General features: G+C 37.9%; 1 long non-coding RNA gene across 1 annotated transcript; it reads left to right on the forward strand.

Moving 5' to 3' along the window:
* The first annotated feature begins 241 nt into the window (after positions 1-241).
* Positions 242-2,917, forward strand: LOC135417604 (uncharacterized). The gene is made up of 2 exons (XR_010432132.1): positions 242-372; positions 2,644-2,917. It is a non-coding gene; the product is annotated as an uncharacterized LOC135417604 (long non-coding RNA).
* The last annotated feature ends 14,384 nt before the right edge of the window (positions 2,918-17,301 follow it).

The raw sequence follows: 17,301 nt of genomic DNA on the forward strand, positions 1-17,301 counted from the left end.
CAAGGATTACAAAGACACAGAGTTAAAGGGTTCTCAGTGGGATCATTGTGAGGGATGGGAGGGAAATACTAGTGAAAAATATTATAGCAAAAAACCTCTCTGTTTTCCATTTTGAAATGAAGACACTACTACAATTTTGAAACTATGAGAGCAAGAGATTGATGCCCATCCCAGAACATCAGAGGTCCAGTGGCTGTGGCTCACTGTGGCTGACAGGAAGACATGAGCCCCTCACACTGTGCCTTCCACGTTCCAGATAACTGCTCTAATCACAGACCACCTCATTTATCTTGGAGTTGTTCCAGGCTCTATAAGCAATTTCATTCCCATTACAGCGATGATGTGAATGTCCATCTGCCGCCTACAAGTCAGGTAGGTTTCCTAACCACGGGGCCCCCAAATTCTTTCTCTTTTGTTCAGAATGTATTTTTTATAGAGACTTACACAGCTCCACCAGAAGTCCAAGGACAAGATGAACTCTTCAGCCTCTAGACAGTAGAGTTTTTCTATACATGTATGCCAAGTAATACACAAACTATTTGGCTTGTAAGTCTCTTTCTCCCAAGCAGAAATTAAAATTTCAATAGTGGCTAAAGGCATTCATTATTAAAATTAACATTTTATCACAAAGTTGTTCTTTGTTGGTAAGCTGGCAAGAAAACATTTACTCCTGGAATTTGGGACTCATTGTAGTCAGCTGATGTGACACAAGGCAAGGTGAATGTACACAGTAAGGCAGCCCCCGTGCTCTTGGCACAGAATCCTTCAGGTTATGTGGCTCATCCTGAGGCAGTTCATAACATAAAGTCAAATGCTGCTTCCTTAGCAACTCTGGAGCCATCTGGGAATTAAAGTTATTAAAGTCTGCATTTTATGAAGGACTTAAATCTTAAATTCAATAGTACCTAAGCCAGGTACTATTGAAATCAATGGTGGAATTCACTCTAATTTAGCAAGGCTAAATTCTAAGAGCCATAAAACATATATTTGTTGCATTTGAAGTGTTCTGGTTCCTTACCTTATATGTTTGTAAGGAAGCAAATATATTTAAACGAAACTTTGAAATATTTTTGGTACCTGATAAGGAACAGGTCACTTTTCATAACTATTTTTATTTTTAAATTTCTGTATTGTTCTGTATTGCTGCTGTGAGACAGGCTTACAAACATTATGCTTTTATGTTCACAGAAGCACAGTTGAACTATTTAGTTCTCACTACATTGATTGCTGATGAATAGAGGACGTTTGAAGTATCACTTTAAATCTGTTTGATATTTTAAAAAAAATCCTGTATGTGTTATCTTCATAGTAGAGACTCTCAAATTATTTCCTGAGAATAATTAAAACAAGTCAAATTATTTATAACATTAAAAAAAAAACCCAGCCAAGTTCTGTTAGGTCTTTTAGATCAGTACCTAACAGAAATCATGTGTTCTCTGAATGTCTCCTTCATGCTGCTTGCTCTTAGAGAGCAAAAAGCATATATTTATGAGTAAAAATAAGACTTTACTAGTAGCTTTTGTTTAATTGCCTCTCTTCAAAAAAACTTCAGCTCAAGTACAACAACCAGAACTAGGTAACAGTATAACAGCAGAAACCAGGATGCTCTTCTGCCAGCTCAGGTAGGACTGGTTGGTCCACAAGACTCACCACATTGTGCATCCCTCAGAAATGGGCTGCAGGGAGCCAGCAACGTGTGACTCAGCCAGGCTACTGGTGACTGGGAGTGTAACCTGGAGACCCTCACAGGGGTGGCATTTTTGCACGTGCTTTGGTATTTTTGAGGTTTGTTGCAGATGTTCTGAGAGCAGCTTTTCATGGCCTTCACGCTCCTGCTGGCCCTCCTGTGAGCCCTGTCATGGCCACACTGCTGGGATCTCAGCTGGGATCAGTCAGAACAGCTCTCAAACTGCTGCTTCATTCCTACATGAGAAACCCTCCAATGCAGAGAGAAGCATTAATTGTATATAATCTTTTATATGATATATGTACACACACACAGGGCTTGTACACCTACAACAACAGTTGTGGTTAGAAAAAGGTTTCTCCCAAGTTCTAGTAGCACAAAAGTCATAGAAAAGTTCAATTAAAATAAGTGGGGAAATGCTGAAATGACAATGCAAGCTTTTCATTCTTTTCCTGTCAAACCCACTGGATATTACATTGCTGAAAAAACCCCAAAACTGCTTCAAAGGAACATTTTGAATGCTTAACTCATGCCCATCTATAGCTGTTTTGAAAGGAATCATTTTCAGTAGTGGTTTAGTTTGTTATCTTTTTTAGTTAGCTTTCCTAAAACTTCAAGTGGAACATAATATAAAAAGGAAGAAAAAGTTAAAAAAAAAAAAAAAAAAAAAGATAAATGCTAGTAACAGACCTGCAAAAAAATTTCTACACTTGTAAGTGTAGATGATAAGAAAGAAAATAAAATCAAAACCACCTTTATAATTACAAAATTGGTGGCTTTTTCTAGCTCTTCCACATAAAAGCAATATTTCCACACATTTCTAATCAGTAAGTAGTGCTTTTATTTACAAGCAGAGTACTTACTGCAAATTGAAATATTTGATATTTGTAATATTAAATTTATTTTACGCTAGCTTGATTATTAGTTTCAGTTTATTTTTCTTTTTCTTATCACAGATTTTTTTTCTCTCATTTTTACTTGGAGGATTGGAGAAATAGAATCAGAGTGGATGACTCAATGAGAATCTATGTGACAGATGAGTAAATTAGACAGAATAATTTGTCAGGACAGAGATTTATAAAATATCACATCTTCCAGGGAATGATATACAAATTATTCTAAGTTATAGTGGCCTGAGAAAATATACTTCATGAGTTTTCCTCTGATGTGATTTGTGGTGTGATGTGATTTGAAAAGAAAATAAATTGTCAGTCTCTTGAAAGAAAAACAGTTCTGATTGGGGGCATGTTTTTGATTACTAGGTGCCTTATCCATTTAAGCAATTGTCTTCTGAAACGTTTTTACAGGAAGGAAAATTTGAGGAACTGGAGTTACAGAAGAAAGGTCTGATAGAAGGAGATGTAAGGAGAGCGTTGCAATATCCCTTGTTCGTGGGAACAAGGACCCATGGACAGAGCCTGCATTTGGAGCTATTTGCTATGGGCTTGTGAGCACAAATTGCTACTGGCAACGTGCCCTGCAAATGCTTATTTTATGCAGTGCTCTGAAACTAGAAACTGGATGTTTCCTCCATGGATATGTCCACAAACTAACCTTTGTCAGAGTCTTTGACACTGACTTCTAAATACCATACATGTCTTAGGCTTCCTTTGGTTCTTTCAGAGGAAGACTTTTGACAAACAATAGCAAAACCTTTTGTCCCCTAACCTGACATCTCAAAGCACCTGTCCAGAATCATAAATTTTCAGGAACACATATCTCCAAAACTCATGTCCAATTACACTGAAGACATGTAGAAATAAAAGATGCTGTAGGAACAGCAGGAAATAAAGGCATTTACCAATTTGCACAAAGGTGTGAATAATTTGTTTTGAAATACACTAATATGAATCTTTTGAAAAGTTTATTTCCTCTTACTGTCAGCTTACTAATTTATGGTTCTTCTGGATCTAGATCAGCAAAGAGCAAAGAAGCCCTTCTTTTTTTTTAAAAGAAGGGACTATGAAATGCTGTAACACTGAAAGCAAAGGTTAAAAAAAAAACAGTCCAGCCAAATACTTTTTCAGAAAGATGGAAATGAAATACCTTAGATAACTGTCTGTGCTGATTCTTGTGCAGGAATTCAGTGGTAACTCAACACAACATAATAAGCTTTTAAAGTTATCCTTGCTTGGGAAAACCTTCTTAAAAAAATACTTCAAGTTTGCATATATACTTCAATATTATATTTAATTTGACTTTAAGCCCACATTTCAATTGAAGCGTATGTTTAAATGTCTCATGTCAATATAGATAGACTTAAATATATGCTTAACTGCTTTCTTGAAATAGGATTTATGCCACAATTGATGCCTTAGATTATTACATTGAAACAAGTTTCTAATTATAATATATTACCATTTCTGTTGTCTATTTTCCTGCTCCATTTAATCAGTCTGGAAGGAAAGCCATTCTGGCAATTTCATCTTTTGTTGTAGATGGATGGGAATTAGAACAGGGGCTGTAAGCAGCTGTACATTGGGGAAATCAGGATTCAGATCCAGGAGCATTTAGTCTATGTCTTTCAGATTTTTGTCACCTCTTGTGATGTGTGTGTGGGTTCCAACAATTACATAATCATCAAATTGCACTGGTCACTTTTGGATGCCATCATGCTCCTTCCCTTGTTTTTGAATTTACAACACTGCAACCCTTATATGATGCTGTTTTCCTTTTTTTCCTGCTTGCTTAATTATGTTTCTGCCCACAGATATTTACCAGAATATCACTGGAGCCTTCTTTCTACTTTGGTTTCAACCAGCCAGGTTATTTACACTGAACTATTAATGCAAAGAAGCAAAAGGAAATTACTGCACAGACAACAAACCTGAAATGAAGGACTGGGAATAAACAAAGCATTAAAACAAAAACCTTAGCCATTTCTCCTTAATACACAATGGATTAAGGGCACAAGGTAAATTCCATCAGTCAAATTAGGAAGCATTAAGTGATATTCCTCATTAATCAACACTTTGGTGATTTTCTATGAAATTAGCATTGAATTTTGTATAAAAGCAGTCTTTTTCTTCAAATTTTTCACACCTGCCTTCACAGTGAACAAGACGAATCATCTGCTCACATGCCTGTACATCCAAACTTATGCACACACCTATTTTTTCACAGCTGAGTAATTAAAACCAAACAGTTAAAAGGAGGTGGATCCTGAGCCTGGGCATGTTACAGAGGCCATAGCATGATGTGAAGCACGTGTCCTTTGCCAAACGTAGCCAGAGGATCCAAAATCTGGTTCCAAGAGGAAAACAAGTCAGGTTGGAACAACTCCTTCCCTCGGCTCACTGAGTCAGAGTGGAGGGGATGAGGTGTGATTTTCTGAAAGACTCATTTTATGTCTGGATTTGACTGAAGATGATTCCCCAAGTCACACCTCAGAAAGTGTTAGTCAGAGATTAGGCACAAACAAATATGCTTTTATAATTTTAGAGAGAAGTAAATTTTCTACTAATTTCTGAATATACTTTACCACTAGTTCTCCTCTACAGTTGTCATATTTTTAAAGCTTACTTCAGTTATCTATGTTCATGCAATTTTTTTCCAAATTGTATATTCCCATTTAAGCCAGATCCTTTAGGAAAATGGCTACTGCCATTTTCGTTGCAGTTCGTGTGCTTACATACATGGCTAAATTCCCCAGTACATCAGATTTCAGGACCTGTAAATGCCTTCTTTTATCTCTCCCTCATAGTTTCTGCATACTAGGTCTGGAAAAAGCTACTTTATTTGAACCAAATCTAGAAATCACTAGACAGAGCTAATCAGAGACTCTGACTAAATGGCTTTCTGTGGCAAAATGGAGTTCCATCAACTTCTTGTATTGGATGGTTGTCATTTACCTCTGAATCCTCAAACTTCTTGTCAGAAAAATATCCAAATTTCTTTTTATCTTTCTTATTTTGATTCTTTGCAGCGTGTATTTTCTTTCAGGTATCCATCGATGACAGTTCATTAGGAAAACAACAGAACAATATCTAACACTACAATTTAATAAACGTGATATATCACATTTTGTGATTTAACCATATGTTATTTTTTCTCAATACTGCATAGGAATAATGAATTTTCATCTTTTTGTTTTCTACATAGATCTATCTAGATTCACACCAAACTTCACTTAGGCAAATACCTTTATTTAGACTGCCAGAGAAATTCTATCATTTCAACATTGGTTCCCTCTAGATTGCAATGAGAATTTTAATGATTAATGTTTGAGAGAAATGAAATTTCAGAAGAAGTATTTAATACAGATGTCAATACAATTTTTTAACATTGACAAGTTTTAGTATGGAATAGTTGTTTGCTAGAGGGTGTTAGTAAACTGGCCTTCCCACCTTGGGAAGGAAGAAGGGAATTAACACCATCTCCCATACGCTTGTGTTTGTTCCTTTAAATTTTGTGGTATCTACAAAATGGTTTTACTGCACAAATCCAATTAACTTTCTCAATAAAATTAGTTGGGACAACAGAATCGTGGAAGGGCCATCCAGCCCAACAGTCCCTACTCAATGCATTTTCCATAGGAAAAGGTTCACATTAGAGATCCTCATGGAGCTGGAAGGAGCAATCAGCATTCCAACTGCAAATTGTGCAATCCACAAATGCTGAATTAAAGGGATCAACCTGGGCATTAGATGGTCAAACACTGATTTGCTATTGAGGTGGAAACAAAGGCCCTCAGAACAAAATCGAATGGCAGTCAGTGTTTGGAACGGGCAAGGACTGTGTAGCACATCTCAGGGAGCAAAACATGTGCCTGAGAGTTGCTTGGTCCTGGATGCTTTAAACTCCCCTGACTGATAGACTATTTATTGTTCAATAATCAGAACAGTGACACAACAGAAAGCACAGGCCCCAGGTGAGCAGGGTGAAGTTAACCCTGAATGCACAAGTGCAAACAAAAGGGAACAATACCTGCATGTCTGGGGTGAGGCTACTGAGATAATCAGTGAACACCAGAACATCAGTGTACCACGAGACTATTGTGGTACGGTGTGTTTAGAAATACCTGTATCTTCTTCTGAGACTTATTAGAACAGCCATTTAATTATCCTGAACCAAGTCCTAAAGTGTTAAGAGTCCCAACAGCAATGGCAATGAACATTTTCTCCTCCCTGTCTTCCTGTGGCTCACACAGGCTATCTCACTAACACGGTCGTATATTTTTATTTTCAGGTCGAATATACAGGAAATGCATCATTAACATACCACTGGGATCCAAAAATACAAGTCTTAAACTGAAGGGGAGTGCCTTCTCTGCACTGTCCTGTCCCTGGGATTTTAGGCTAATGAGAGAAGCTTCAGTGCACTTTATTGTAAGCTGATACCTGACCCAGTAGATTTGAATGAATCTGATGCAAAAGAGGATTTAGGTAATTTAACTCAGTATAATCTGTTGGATAGCAAAATGAACATAAATATGTAGAAACACGATCAACAAATTATAGAAATACGTATTTTTCTTTAATAAAAGAAGTGCCTACAGTAGCTTTAATTTGCATTTTACTTGAGCCAAATTCATTTGTGCCAACAGCATGGAGAAAAGCTTTCATTTAAGTCTTGCTGAAGAAAAAGCACATTCATTTTTTTTCCCAAAAGAGGTTTTTTCACCCCTAACAAGCCAGTAATTTTAGCAAAAAACCCACAGCTTGTCAGTTTGACATTGTTTAATTTGCAACAAACTATAAACAGAGTATAGAAAATGGAAACTCTAATAGAGACAGGCAGAGACAAACCATATTTTTTGTCACTTGAAAAATCTGTGACAAAAAAGTGAATCGCATATACATGCTTTTGTCCCTGTGACATGATGTTAAGTTTAATTACTTATGTGTGAAGCATCCTATTAGAAAGTATGCACCCAAAATAAATAAATGTTAGTTTAGTTAATTGGAGTCTAAATTCCAGTCACTGTGTGTGCGTATTCTGCACCCATTCATAGATGCTTCCAATTTACATAATTCAGAAAGCATATAATGCTCTCGTTTGCTTAAATGTCAAATGACAGAATGATCCTGATAAATACCATTTAAAACCAAGAAATACTCAGAACCCCCCCAAGTGTAGCTCAACAGTTTTTTTGAATCGAAATGTCTAAGTCAATATGTGGGAGGAAAGCTTCATCTAGTTTACATTTCCGCTGCAGAGCTGGTTCTAAATTTTATGCTAATGCATTTATACATGTTAGTGTTTCTTATTCACCGTAACGTTTATTATTGCACCCAGTCCTTCCAATTAGTCTGTTTGAAATGATTTGTTAACCAAAGCTAGCCATGAGGGAAGTTGTGTACCCGTAATTCCCTCAGGCGAGCGGTTTGCTGGATGAGGAGCACTCCTATTTATCTTAAAGACTTTTAATATTTCCATGTGTTTTAAACATTAGCTTTCTCTGCTTGAGCTTGCTTTGACAAGCATATAATATGTGTGAGAATGATGTGAATACAATACTTGAGGCCATTGAAAGGCTTAGGAATAAAATTTGTACTACCAAAATTATTTCAGTAACACAGTCACTGATCATGAATAAAATAAACTGTGACAGATTCCCCAAGCAATTGTATGCAGGAGTGTACATTTAAATATTTAATTATTCATATCCACAGTATTCAGAATAAAGATCCTGAGCTACAGTTTGCCATAAGATAAAATCATGAAATGAGTCTTTGGTCATTTCCAAACCTCAGCCTTAGAAGGAACTTTGAGTGACCTCTCAGGATGATACTGAGGCCATAGAAAGTTTTAAAGAAGTGAGGTAGACAAACGTAATAGTGAGACATTCAAATAGGTAATGATAACACCTCTATTGGGATCTCATTCAGAATCTTATAATATTACTGGTATATACCACAAATATGCATTCAAAGTCTATATTGTGTATATTTCCTGGTAATCTGGTACATGGGTTTTGCTTTTGCTTTTGCCTTTGCTTCACCTCCATTTACCTTCACTAAGAGGATTTTGTGACATGGAGTCGCTAAAATACAATTTCAGTTGCATGGGCTACATATAAACTGTCTTGTCATTCATATTCCTCTTTCCCACTCAGTTTAAATTTTACCTGGCAATTTTCCACTGTTGAAAATAAACCATTTATGGCAAAGAGAAATGTAGTTAATTTGGAAAGCATAACAGAGTCCTTGCACAAGTCATTGTTGTCCCAATTCTTCAAGTAAATTAACAAGTTTAAGCATGTTGAATCAGGCAATGACTCAACACATGGTTAAGTCAGGCTTAAATAAGTGTTATGATAACTGTTTTCTAATTGGGGCCATTAAGAATAAATAAACCCAAAGGTAATAGGCAAGAGAAGAATGTACTGAGGGAAAGCAAACAGGGGAGAGAGAACTTATTAATAACATACTGAAAACTGAAGAAAAAGGTTTCTTGAACAGAAAGAGTGAATATAAAGAATACAACAAAGAAGCAAAAAGAAATTGAAAGTACCTGGGTGAGGTAGAGGAATCAAGCTTAAAAAATGGATAAATTGCAGAGCAAAATCAAAATCAAACCATACATTTGTAATTACTGTCAGTTTTTATTTAATCCAACCAATTATCTAAAATGTGATTCAAGAACACTTGACTTCAGTGAATTGCCTTCTATAACACTTTTATATGTATGATTCTCAAAAGTCAAGTGTGCATTGATTGCATTTCAGACAATCAGTTAAATTTCCAAAATAGCAGAGAGGGAAAAAATCCCACAGACTTAAAACATCCATTTAGCATGAAGTTACCTGGAGTCTGGGTGTGTTTCCACATGCTCTGCTCTCCCCAGGTGTCCCCCTGCTCAAGGCTGCAGGCACCAGTATTCCCACTGCAGCTCTGGGCAGAGTGTGTGGTGCAGGTCAGCCTGGGCAGCTGAGCTGGCCAAGCCCAAGGTCAACTCCTCTGATGATAAAAGTCATTGTGAAAGGAGCTGGAAGCAAGGGCTGCCCCAAATTTTCCCTTGTGAGCAGCTTTTAAGCTACACTGCACCACCAGTGTTTCTGAACCTGATCTCTGACTCAAACCTCGATCCTGACCCAGGATTGCCACACCTCATGGCTCCTTGCTAGACAGGCCACAACTCCCACCTGTCACACATTCACATTTGATTCCTGGCTCCCCATCCCTTGCATAGCAGCCAACCTCGCTGTACCCTGCCAGCACGGGTATGCCATGAGAGTTTCAGCAGCAGACCTGTACAAACACATCTTCTAGAGCCCAGAATCTGCATAAAAATGCTGTTGTGTAATCCTGATGTCCTGCAAAGCTTCTGGGGCAATGTTAGTCCATAGGTCCTGATTGTCATTAACCCTGGTCTGATCCTCTCCTGACCCTGCAGGCACAAACAATCACCCCGGCCACCTCAACAAGGGCAACGGCCACAGTCACACTCCTGAATTACTCTCCTTTTTGGTCAGGTCACCCACTGGAGACTTTGTGAAGTGAATGCTCATTCTGACAAACTGCAATTTTGATGGCAGTTTTAAAATGTCACCAGATCAAGGCATGAACTTATCGTTGGGGAGCTCCATGTGATCTGGTTCTCTGAGTGCTTGGGCTAGGGCAGAAACCACTTTTCTTTTTCTGAGAGGGGAACTAGGCAAATAACCATCAGATTTCTGAGCTGTGGTAGCATTTTCTCATCCACAGTCAGCATCTCATAGGGTCTAAACAGACTGTAGAAAAAATACATTACATGATGCGGATAAAATATTGATGTAATGGCAAAGTCCTTGAGAATGGAAATCTGAGGATTAAACTGGGAGACACCGTAGCAGTGGAAAATCTCTGTTACGTCTGGAAGAGAGAGATTTCCTCTGTCTTCAGAATTTTAGTAAGGAGAGTCTGGAAGAATTACCCTGTTTCCCTAAAGACCAGCTTTCGATCGTTGTTGGGAAGCTATTCATGCAAATTTGGTTTTGCTTTCATTCCATCTGGTTTTGCCTCTGAAGACACTGCAGGTGGAGATTCTTTGTGTCCTTTGATGAGAGAACAGACAGTGGTAGGTGTCCTGTGGCTGCCACTTGTAGGAAGTAGCACAAAACCGACGAGCAACCTGCGTCTGTTGTGCAGAGCGTTTGAAGATCGGCTGGCAGCAGATGCATTTTGATCAGAGACAATGAAGGAGCACTTCCTAAGGCATTTTTCTTTGGGGATCTGTGAAGGAAATTGTCAAACATGGATGGATTTCCTACAAAGCTGCTTTTGTTTCTTTTCTCCCTCTCCTGTAACTGGCAGTCCTGCAGGGAACCCTGGGGTGGGAATGGAGAGTGCATGTAATCAGTTCTGTACATAATCGATAGATGTACGGTATCAGGAAATTAAACTAATATTTCTAGCAGGGCAAATGACAGCATGAATTCAGCATTAAGGTTTGAAAGATTGGTGTGAACTTCAGTAAGATAACAACCAGGATTTTTCACAGTGAGTTTGGACCCCTCAAGTTTTGAGGGCCAGATTTCCAGAGATATTAAGGTATTTGTTTTTCGAAAAGAGGAGAGGGAATTCAGACTCCTATGAATCACCACCATAAACACATTATAGGACATGAATCTGAAAATAACACCCCAGGGATTCTGGGATTTCTCCCGTGAGTTTCACAGGGATGACCCACGGATTCTTGGATATTCAGCCTTATAAGTGTATGTCCCATTTTTCCTTCAGGTGACTTTACTTTCTCTTCCATTTCTGGAGTAAAACATTCAATCATTTTTGCTATTTTATTTTAATTTAAGTCAGAAGCATCTTTCTGGCAACTAATTCTAATTTCAAAATGTCAATGATCAGTTTTTTTCAGACTATGATCACTTTTTCTTGGGTGAAATTGTTAACAATATCATCCCTAACAATTAGGAAATTTATTTTTATGTCTCTCTGACAAGAAAATCAAACTTTGGGTGCTAAGATGGATGTCAGGTTCTACTGTCTTGACTATTAAATTCACACAAATCAAATCACTTTCTCTAGGTCACTTTTTGAATGCTCTGTGCAAAGTCTTGGTTTTAGTGTTACTCCTATTTTCTGAATTCTCACAGTTCTGTTCCTGTGTTTGAGATGCATATGGAGTCATATCCTAGGACAACAATTTTTCAGCCAAAAACTCCTCTAGCTTAAATATTTGACTGGGAAGGAGGAATTAATTTTTTTCACCAGAGGTTCATTTATTCATTAATAATTCTATGCCGGGGAAGTTAGAATTCTTTTTTAATTCTAGAATTCACCAAATGATTTCTGCTGAAGCAAAAATGGCAGTTTTGGAAAAGTTGTAATAAAAGTCTGCTTCTGTGTGAATATCTCCGTGAAATGAAAACAATCTAATGTAGGTCAAACTTGGTATCACAACGAGATTACCTTTAATTTTTCTTGTTTGCTTATTTGTTTCTTTGCCAGAAAAAGGAGGGTTTATTTCTGACTGATCTGAGTATTTTTCTTGCAAGATATATGCTTAAATTCCGCTAAGTGACCTGCTGTTAACTGTCACGGACCGTGGTGACAAAAACTGGAATAGAGACTTTGGACTTTAAACAGCAATATTTTGCTGGTCCAACCCAGAGCAGCCCTAGCTCTCTGGAGAAAGGGTAAAATAACTCACACTTGATCTTGCAAGCCTGCAGCAATGGAAAAAAGTCTTCCTGAATCAGAAGATGTTCAAGAGTGCCTGAAGCACACTGGGAGGCACAAACCAAATAAAACAATAGTGTGTAAAAACAGAATTCTTGAAGCTGTGAGAGGAGGAGAGGGAGATTTGCCTTGCTAGCAGATACTGAAATGTGCTGTGTGCTCCAGTAGCCCAATTTACATCCCTTTTGGGAAGGATGAGAGTGTCGTGGAGTGATTAGCAGGGCTCAGACCTGCAGGAGAGGCCACGAGACTCTCCCTATCTGAAAACCATACGCAAGGTCTTGATGAATTTTGTAAGTTTACTTCGGAAAGGCAGGAAAAAGTTTAGTGATAATAGGCAAGAATTTAATTCTAGTATATCCTGTCTTATTCACTCCACTCTAACAAAGATTGGCTACTTTTTCTCCTGTAAACAGAGGGAACGAATCTTTTATTTCCACCCTCTCTTGAGGGGGTTGATAGCATCCCCCTCACAGCACTGGTTGAATGATGATAGAGAAGCTGCCCAAAAGCAATCAGGTCACATGACATATTGAAAACAGGAGTCAAAGAAACACAGATAGTAGTTTTCAAAGGCAGGTATAGCACCAGTTCGGGATACATTTCATTTTCAGATTAATCCCCTCTATTTAGAGCTGTAACTGGGAAAACAAGCTGCCATTACAGGGGTCCCAGCTGTGTCAAGGTTGAATACCAACTAGAAGGCTGTGCCTTCACAGATGTGTCTCTGGGGTGTGCAGGACAGCATCGAGATCAGAAAATTTTAAAAAGGGCCCACCAGAAAGTGCCACAGCCAGCAAATGCTCAGACTTTTGTCATGGACAAAGCAGTTCCTGCCACCCATGGCCAGCATGACATTGCTGCAGTGCCCTTTGGTTGCAAATTTTATCATGGGCAATCACCTGTGTGGTGCAGCAGTGGGAGTTTTTTATTTATGCATTCATTTGTATTTAAAAAGCAATAGAAATGCAAAAAGTTTTACTGGTAATACCAATACAAATTATATTAATCTCCCCAAAAGAAAACATTAAACAAGAGCAGTGTTACCAGGTAATAGTCAAGCCAAAGCACAAACCTTCTCTAATGGTGGAAAAGTGAAAGGTTTGTTGTGAAAAGCCTTTCTATCCTGTTGAAAATATCAATACCACGTGCTGCAGTTGGCACTCTCCAAGAAACAAATATTGATTTCCCTCTTTCCTTCTGTACAAATGGCAGACAACCGCTTTCTGAACTCTGAATCTTTTAATTGTTTTAAGGTTGACAGATGCTGTTAGTACTGAATTTTTATTGTTTCATTTTTCATTTGCTTTCTGCTGCAACCCCATACCCCCCTTTAAAATGTTCAGGAAGGTGGTGGGGGGGGATATTTTCCTTTTTTTTTTTAATGCGTGTGTTAGAAAGACAAGCAAAGGAGTAGTTGAAATTAATGTAGTACTCCCTGTACTGTAGTTCACTGTCAGGCCTGCTTCATATAATTTTAGTATTACTATCAGGAACATTGTAGCAATTTCTTTGGAACACAAGGTGCTAGTAATGATACAATATTCTTGTTAAAAAAAATAAACACACCTCTGCATTCCAGAAAGTCGTGCTATAAAGTATGCTTGTTGTGTAATAGTGAATTGTGGACATTCCATTTCAGCATCTTGCTTTCTGTCCAGTAGAGTCTGTAATTTCACCAATTTTCCAATAAATATGAGTAGCAGAATTGAAACAGAAGACCAGGGGAATATGCAGGCGCATGTATTTCTAATCATCTAAATGCTAAGCAAAATTTGGGGCAAAATGCAAAGGATTAGAGCAGAGTATTTTTTTTCTTTAATTTTATTCTATGGAATATCCACTATTCTTCAATACTAGGTGTATGTCATGTAAAGCTTAAAAAGTAGTTATTCATTTTCCTGAAGGTCATCCAGACACAGTAAGTTCATTTCATTTTCTTGACAAGAGATCTAGGCTTGTTATGTACTCTATGAAACATGACAGTGAGGGACTGTCCCCCCAATCCATTTCAAGCAAATATGATTTTACGTCTGAAGAGGGAATGAGAGCAGGGAGCTGAATCTGATCCTGCTGTACCTGTGCTCAGCCAGGGACAGCAGCTGGAGGGAATGCACCACAGAATCATGCACATGAGCTGGAAACAGGCCGGGGTGTGCCGGGGTCCAGATCTGGCCTTGCCGTGCTTGTCCCCAAGAGCTGTGCACGGGCTTAACCCCCTTCCCCCTCAAACCGGGATGAAAAGCCGGTGCTGCTCAGGGGGATGTGGTTTCTGCCCCGTATTTCCCCCCTTTCTGGGAAGACAGCTGGGCTCTGCAGCCAAGATCCTGCTGGGCAGAGGCCGAGCAAGCTGGGAGAGCGGGACCTGCCCCCTGCCCTGAGCCTTGGATGCAGCAATCAAAGGGCTGCCAAAATGGGAAGGTGGGAAGGTACAAAGCTCTGTTGTGCATTCAACTCGCGTTTGCTGGCCCAAGGCACGGCACTCTGAGCCACAATGTAGTCAGACACAAAAAGAAAGTGTGACCCTGTGCTATATTGTGATGCCAGTAGCTCATAATATATATTAACAATAAAATATTTTGGTATTTTATTTGAATGCTATAGTTGCTTATTTTCGTTTTGTGCCACATCTTTGTTAATCTTATTCCTTTTCTTATGCCACTTTCATCCCAGTCAAATTATCCATGATCCTTTTCATTTTTCATTTATCTGGACACAGCACCTTGTATTCTGCATGGATTTGAAAATGTATGTCATCAGTGATTTGATTTTTCTTGTCACAAATTTTTAATTACTGTCTACCTATCTTATGACACACAATAGAGTTGGGTCTCTGGAAAAAGGGATGCAACTCCCATTTGGGAATTACACATATGCAGGCTGACAGGGTGAGACAGGCACAATGCATAGGCTTTTAGCATCTCCTCTCGCACCCCTCTTAGTAATGGGATGAAGATGAAGCAGTCAGGTCCTTTCAGAACAGAAAATCTACAGAGGTACCACCTTGAGATATGGGCAAATGCAGCAATTAAACGGCGTGTCAAGTACGTGTACTAAGGATAAACAAACAGGCAAAACTAATCAGTTAAAATTTGTCTGGGAATTGGTGAATAATGAGAGCTATGAATTATGAGACAGTTGTTTCGTGTTGCTAAATTTTCTCCTATCTTTTCAGCAATGAAAGTTTATGAAGACACTGAGCTATAGTTTATCTGTTATGATCTTTGAGAATGGAAATACTAAAGGAAGTAAGAAGCTTTCTTACTGATGTTAAAAGGCAATCTCGTGTATACAAACATAGTTCTATAAACCATCTTTTTTGTAATATTAAAATTATAAATATAATTGTATAAATATAGTAATAGCGTTGAGATGTCAAGTGGCAGAAAATTTGTCCAATATTGTTCCTGAAAAGATTGTTCTTGTAACCTCTCCAGAGTCAGTGAGCATCTCATTGGTTATAACTCAGTCTGCTAGACTTGCCTGGTTCCATGCTGATGATACTTCAACTCAGTGGATATCTTGCCTAAAACACAGACAATTGAATTTCCTAGGTGCTAGATACTTAAAATTCAGTATTGATGTTTATTTTGTAATGAAAGAAATCAAGAAATTTTTAAATTATTAAATCAAATACAGAGGGATTTCACATTCAAGTAATTGTAGTGTTCAACTTAGGGAGCCTTGAGATGTAAACCAGTTAAGATCATTGATAGACAAACAGAAGAAAACCCCTTGGGACTAAGACAAAATTTTACACAAAACCATGACCTTCTCTCAAATTCTGTGATATTCTACATTCTTTAAACTTTTCTGATTAAATGTTATGAGTTTTCAGTGGATTATTATTATTATATAGCCTGATTTTCAAATGTGAAAAAATGTTTTCTGGGAACAAGATCAGTGTCTATGGAATGATATTTTGGTAAAACTCCTCAAATTTGGCTGTCAAACTTTAATTTTTCTCTTTTTCCTTTAAGCCATCAATTTTTTTTAATTCTTTTTCTCCCTTATTTTGAAAATCCTAGAACTTTAATGCCTTTTTCACTAAGCTACTTAGAAAATCATTAGAATTGTGTGATCATTTTGAATTAATTGTTCTAATATGATGCATTAAATAGAAAGAAGTTATGTTAAGAAATTGTGAAAACTTGCGTGAATAATTGCAATAATTTTTCCTTGGCAAAGTCTGGGAGAGCTGCCAAGAAAAATCTCTCTGACAAAAGTTCCTAAGCACTACAGTTACAAAAAGTGTAAATATGTAAATATTAGTGCCAGTAAAAAATTCTTGAGAAGGACAGATTTATACTGAAGGAAAAGGTGGTTCTTGAGACTGATTTTACTCCCCCACCACTGTGATCACTAAGGAATGCTAAGTGTACTGTAACATTCTATAAAGACATGTATGTGTCCACCAAGAGCTGGACAAAAACTTTATAAGCATAACCCAGGATGAGGAAAACCAATAAAAAGCATTTCTGACCATCATTAACTTGGCCAAATCCAATGTATGGCTTAGCCACAGAAAAAAAACTAAAGAAAAAACCAAAGGAAAGATACAAAGAAAAGTCTGCTGAACTTAGGAGCAATAAACAACTCAGTTGAGAAAAACAATTTCTAGCCAAATAAGATTCTGATGAGATTTTCTCCTAAACACTTGTCATCTGAATGACCCCGGAATAAAAATTGTGCTAAATGCAGATGAGGATTGAAACTGGATATAGAGAGAGGTCTGACAGAGACAGGTTGAATCCAGATCTAAGCTTTCATCAAAAGTTTACATTCAGATTTTCGGTTACTAGCCTGAGTCCTTCCCACTCAGTCATAATTTACCTTCAAGAGGCTGATATCTTATAGAATAGGTTTGTAGAAATCAGTGGATGTATAACAATCTACGTTGGCTAAGGATCTGCTTCTTTATCTTTCAAAAGCACAGGCTGCAGAAACTTAATTTCCTGCTCCTGATCATAGCCAGAAACATCCAACTGATGAAGC

Source organism: Pseudopipra pipra, chromosome 7 (assembly GCF_036250125.1).
Source record: "Pseudopipra pipra isolate bDixPip1 chromosome 7, bDixPip1.hap1, whole genome shotgun sequence".
Classification (NCBI taxonomy): domain Eukaryota; kingdom Metazoa; phylum Chordata; class Aves; order Passeriformes; family Pipridae; genus Pseudopipra; species Pseudopipra pipra.